This window comes from Medicago sativa, chromosome 7 (assembly GCF_051527215.1).
Source record: "Medicago sativa cultivar Bolivia chromosome 7, Bolivia_mono, whole genome shotgun sequence".
Classification (NCBI taxonomy): domain Eukaryota; kingdom Viridiplantae; phylum Streptophyta; class Magnoliopsida; order Fabales; family Fabaceae; genus Medicago; species Medicago sativa.
In genome coordinates this window covers 46,516,525-46,522,556 of record NC_140755.1, presented here as the reverse complement: position 1 = coordinate 46,522,556, position 6,032 = coordinate 46,516,525, and the positions used below count along the sequence as shown (strand labels likewise).

Here is a 6,032-nt window from a genome sequence, read left to right as displayed (position 1 = left end):
CAAATTTCAAATCAATTCTAATTCTACTTTGAGTCTATTTTCTTTTAATATAAAAAATACAAACAAATTCCAATTTGCCACTTGGCTCTTCACTTTAAAACTCTTTTCAAAACTCATAAAAAACACAAAAAACCAATCAAACGTCAATTTTTACCCCGAACTACGAGGTTTTGATCCCTCACGGGTACGTAGGCAAGGGACACGCGTCCTTCCAAATAAATAAAAATGTAGATAAATTAGGTCTCTATTTTTCTTTTATCATTACAAATTCCATTTTAAAGCAAGCAAGTTTATAGCACAATAGTTAAATAAAATCAAGAGGTTCTCGTAGAGTACTATGAATATTTAGGGTGCTTAACACCTTCCCTAAATATAACCAACCCCCGAACCCTTAATCCCTAAAAATGTGGTATTTGAACCTTTTTCCACTTTCTTTTGAAAAGAATTAAATGTTCAGTCGTGAAAGCAAAAGCGGGTTAAACGCCAAATGAAATGGCATTTCGACCGTCCGAAAAATGACGCGACAGAAATGGCGACTTCACTGGGGAATAAAAGTAAGAGGTTTAAGCCTAACTTGGCATTATTTAAATTTTTTGCTAAGCTTGCAAAAAAAAAAATTAAAAATAAAAGATGGAAATTACGTGTATGTTTGTTCTTCTCATTTCTTAAACGTGAGTGGTGAGATAAGTCCTAACCCGGATTTGAGGGAAATATAAGATAGGGGTGGTAGACTCATAGTGGCATACCGAGAGTATTCTCGTGTCTTGACACATGTGAGATAACCACACTTAGCGGAGGAGCTTGAAGTGATATTTGTCGACGTGTGTTTTCACGTTTAGACTTTATTACTCTTAAGTTTCTGTTCGAACGCTAAGGACCTTTAGTAACCTTTAACCCATCTTGGCCTTTAAGGACGTAGTGCGGTGGCTAACCGGGTGTTTTCTCGGAATTAGTCGACACGCGATACTACACTCAAACGAGACTTTCCTACGAACGTTGTTGGACCGGGTGTTTTCTCGGTATCCAATAAAATTCGGAGGGGGTTGGACTTTGGGAACTTGGTAGAACCCTTGTTACAAGTGCAAATTAAACCATAGTCCTTACCAAATGGCGTTGTTATCCTTGGCTCCAACTTATGGACTTAAACCTCACCACGTTTTCACCGTTTGTGTAGCATAATCATGCATACATGCATACATGCATAAAAAAAAAACTTTTCTCAACAAAACATCGAATGATTTAGATAAGTTTTGTAAACATCAGAGATATTCCAACTTGTAAAGAGCAACACCAAGAAATACAAACTTTTAAAATCTTAACTAAGCTTTTGGCTTTTGTTAAGAACTTCTTCCTTGGTTTCGTTCTTACCTTTTGAAAATAGAACTGATTGCAATATCTTTTTAAATTTTCAAATGAAATCATGTTCATCTGCGATGTTTACAATTCGCCTTGACAAATCCTTCGATAAACAAAAAATTTTGTACTTTTTTTGCATAAGCATTTCATACATCATGTGCATTCATAGTTTCTAGTCCGTGTCAATCGATCAGTAAAATGACTCGATGTCTTCATCGAAATTCGGCTCACGTATGGAAACACTAGTACAAACATAAAAGATGGGTCAACTTGAGCAAGAGGTCCATGAGCTTCGGGTGGTACATGGAATGTTTAGCTGCAATTGGGTCTTTGCTGATGTTTATTTCTACTACTCATTTGTTCAAAATAATATGTTTGTTTGTTGCTTTATGTTTTTAAAAAAAAAATCCTTTCGTCCCACCCGAAACGGAAGTGAACTGGTTTAGGGCTTTTTGCTTTATGTATTTTTATCATTAATGAAAATTCGCTTTGATCCCGACTTTGTTTTCAATTTTGTGCTTTTTCTGGAAAAATGGTAATACAAAAAACCAAAAAAAATTATTTTCCTTTAATCATTTCCACATATCTGCATAATCATATTGTTATATCAATAATCAAATCATGCATTAATAAACTCGTTGAACACTTAAACTCTGTACTTTCTCTCGACTTTGAGTTCCTTATATCCAAGGCTAAAGAGGAGGATGGTGAAGAAGTTTTCCAATGAGATTTCTTGCCTACTGGGGCATCTTGGCCATCGAAGCTGCAAATATCAAGAAAGATTGTCCAGAAGAGGACTTTCATGCACAAGAACTGGCACGAGATGCTACAATTGGCCTTGCATGGGTATTGTACTTCAGTACACACTTCAACAGGGGCAATCCCCCTCCATCCCTCAGCATAAGGCAGTGCTTCTCATGGAAGTCGAAATCCCGTCAACGGAAGTTTCAATAAAAGATTTAAAAGTGTTGCCGCCGTATGTCACGGACATTTATATCAAAAGGATAAAGCAAGTATACGACAAAGAATGTTTGTCCCCGCGAATGTCAAGGAAGTGGCTTGGTGCTAAAAAATATATTACCCGATTCTAGGGGCAAATGGATGCCAATTCACAATGAATGGTAGCAAACTTGCACGTCCTATGAATACCGATGCAGTCAAGAAATACTTTGTCAAAAAAAAATGAAAGCTCGATGAGTCGCAAACCTGAAAAGGCGACTTAGGCAAAAAAAAGAGCGTCTCGATGGACTGAAAACCTGAAAGGGCGGTCCATGCAAAAGTTAGAGACATATAAAAAAAAGTTTATCCTAATAGGTTGAAACCTGCAAGGGCGATCTATGCAAAAGTTAAGGATCATGGCAAAGTAACTGCATCGGGTCGACATGACTCGCTTGGGGCATTTCAGCGTCAAAGGACCTTCAATTTATGGCAAGGTAACTGCAACAAATCAGATATGGTTCATCTGGGGCATTTCAACTGTCAAAAGGATCTCCAATATGAAGCATCTGCAAATCAATGACTCGGAACAGTGGAATTCAAAGTTGTCACGGAGTATAGCGGTTATTGTATTCAATGTACCTTTCCCATGTAATTACCATTTTCTAAACTTTTTAAAATATGTGGAGCTTCGCCTTTGGCAGGCTACCATTCCATTACATCTAATTTGAGCCTATGCCCATTTATTTGAAATTCTCATTTGTTATGTTTGCAAAATTTTCTTCTATTTTTGATGATTATACTTAAAGCAAAAAAAAATATATTAAAAACTTTTTCATGTCTTTTGAAAAGCATAAACAACAGGTACATTTCCTTTGAACTTATGAGCGGATAAAGGGTACATCAACATCCGTCTCAAGGACGGTTAAACTCTGCAAGGTAAGCATGACCAAAAGCTGTGGGATATCCTCTGTCAAAAAAAAATGATGAAAAACAAAGACAGGGGCATCAGATTTCAAGTGGGCCAAATAGAGGAATGCACTCTTTGCTGGTTTGATTAAGTGGCGACTTCTGCCAGTGTTGTTTGTAGGGTTGTACCCCAGCGGTGTTTGATTCATCCCCAAGTGATGTTATCCCCAATAAAGATTGTGAATGCTTGTAATATGAACGTCGGACCCCTTTCTTTGGACCTGCCCAATCTTGTCTCAACAAGTCTTACCGTTATACTGTCATATGAGTCTCATACGCATACATTCATTCATGCATACATAGCACGCATGAAAATATCATTCACACTTAGTTGCATTATTTGTCTATGTCTTACTCTAATACTTAAAAATGTCATCCCAATGTGTCTAGTTCAAGTCAAGTGGCAGGTCCTATCCAATAATCACTTTACCAATGCTAATCAGTTCCCCAGTATCCTGCTTAAGGTACTCCTGTATTGGTAATAGATTTTTTACCATTTTCGTCATTACCACGGCAGTTGGTAATAGACAGGCTTTATTTTCTGTCTTTTCGTCATTACCACGGCAGTTGGTAATAGACAGGATTTATTTTCCGTCTTTTCGTCATTACCACGGCAGTTGGTAATAGACAGGCTTTATTTTCCGCATTTTCGTCTTTTTACCATGGCAGTCGGTAATAGATGATGAGTCATAGATAGTCTAATTTATTGCCTTATTTAGTTTAGTTTTAAATAATATTTGATTTAATTATATTGCATTTTATTTCCTTTTAGAATATTTTACTTTAAATTGTCTTTTATTTTATTTTAGGAACGAATATATGGTGGAAGGTGTCTTGGAGCAAAAGAAAGAGGACTGGAGCAAATACAGTGCGAAAATACGAAGATACGGAACAAAAATATGTTCCCATCAAGTCAGAAGCTTGGCACGGCCAGTGCCAACATGTGGCACGGCCGTGCCACCTACTAAAGCCCCTTTTGCTGCTTTTTCTACGGGCCCAAGTTACCCTGTTGCAGCTTTACTGTTTTACCCTTTTAGTTGCTTAGTTTCTAAGTCGATTGTAAAGCTATAAATAGAGTAGCTCTCCACCATAAACATTCACCCTTTACTTTGTTTATTTCAAGTATTATTTCAATAAAAAGTCTTTATTTCCTTTTTACTTTCCTTGCAATTTATTTTACTGTTTATCTCTCTTCTTCCCCCATGTCTACGATGAACATGAGTGAGTAGACTTCTTCGTCTTGGGATTGTTGGGGAGTCTAATGACTCAATCCTAAACAAAACAAGCCTAAACCCTAATTTCTATGTAACCCTAATTTCTAATCTAGATTCACCGTCTTAACGTGGATTAACAATTATCAAACTGTGGAAGCGAAAGCGGAGGGTTTGATAATCGTTAATCCATCATCCCAAACATCAATTCATAAAGCGAGAGTGGAGTCTTGATGTTGGAACAAGTGAATCTAGACAATAATTGCAAAACAGTGAAATAGTCTTTGCAATTATTGAGACAAAGAGTAGTTTCAATCCTCTATGCATCTTCTAGTAATCATGTCAGCGAAATAGGCTTGGTTGCTAGAAGTAAACTCTCACGGACTTTCAACGGCCGTTGAAATTAAGCCTGCCCTACTTAACTTGGTGCAGCAAAACCAATTATCGGGATCCCCCACTGAGGATCCCAATCTTCACATCTCTGTTTTCCTACGAATTAGTGGAACCATGAAGGAGAACCAAGAAGCCGTAAGACTTCATCTCTTTCCCTTTTCCTTAAGGGATAGAGCTAGCGCTTGGTTCCATTCCCTCGAAGTCGGTTCCATTACTTCATGGGATCAGATGAGGCAAGCATTCCTTGCCCGTTTCTTTCAACCATCTAAAACCGCTAAGCTTAGAGACCAAATCACGCGGTTCAACCAAAAAGATGGGGAATCTCTCTACGATGCGTGGGAGCGTTTCAAAGAAATGCTAAGACTTTGTCCCCACCATGGCCTAGAGAAGTGGCTTATAGTCCACACTTTTTATAATGGCTTGTCTTATACCACTAAGATGTCTGTTGATGCAGCTGCAGGTGGAGCACTTATGAACAAGAACTACACGGAGGCGTATGCCTTGATTGAAGACATGGCTCAAAATCATTACAAATGGACCGACGAGAGAGCCATCACTAGTTCTTCATCCTCCAAAAAGGAGGCAGGTATGTACGAAGTCTCTAACTATGACCACCTTGCTTCTAAAATTGATACACTAACCGAAAAACTTGAAAAACTCAATGTTAGTGCTATCAATTCTGCTTCTACTCCTTCCTGTGAAATATGTGGTATAACTGGTCATGCTGGTGTTGATTGCCAACTAGGTAGTGCTATTAACGGTATTGAGCAAATGAATTATGCTCAATACAACCAAGGGATGCGACAAAATCAAAATTTTTATAAAAACCAAAATCCCTATGGACAAGTAGCACCACCCGGTTATGCAAACAACCAAAGATTCACTCAGAAATCCAATTTGGAAATTTTGTTGGAAAACTCTATTGCCAACCAAACCAAACAACTTCAAGAACTTAAAAACCAAACTGGATTTCTGAATGATTCTCTTTCCAAGCTCAATACCAAGGTTGATTCTATTGCTACTCACTCTAAGATGCTTGAAACTCAAATTGCTCAAATAGCCCAACAAGTGGCTACCTCTTCCCAAACACCGGGAGTCTTTCTTGGTCAAACCGAAGCCAATCCCAAAGCCCAAGTTAATGTCATATCTTTTGGGGGTAGTAAGTTA

At 37.9% G+C, this 6,032-nt stretch overlaps 1 non-coding gene across 1 annotated transcript; it reads right to left on the bottom strand.

Annotated features, from left to right (window-relative positions):
- Positions 1-5,141: 5,141 nt before the first annotated feature.
- LOC146906222 (small nucleolar RNA R71) lies at positions 5,142-5,248 on the bottom strand. Its single transcript, XR_015020828.1, has one exon. It is a non-coding gene; the product is annotated as a small nucleolar RNA R71 (small nucleolar RNA).
- Positions 5,249-6,032: the final 784 nt, after the last annotated feature.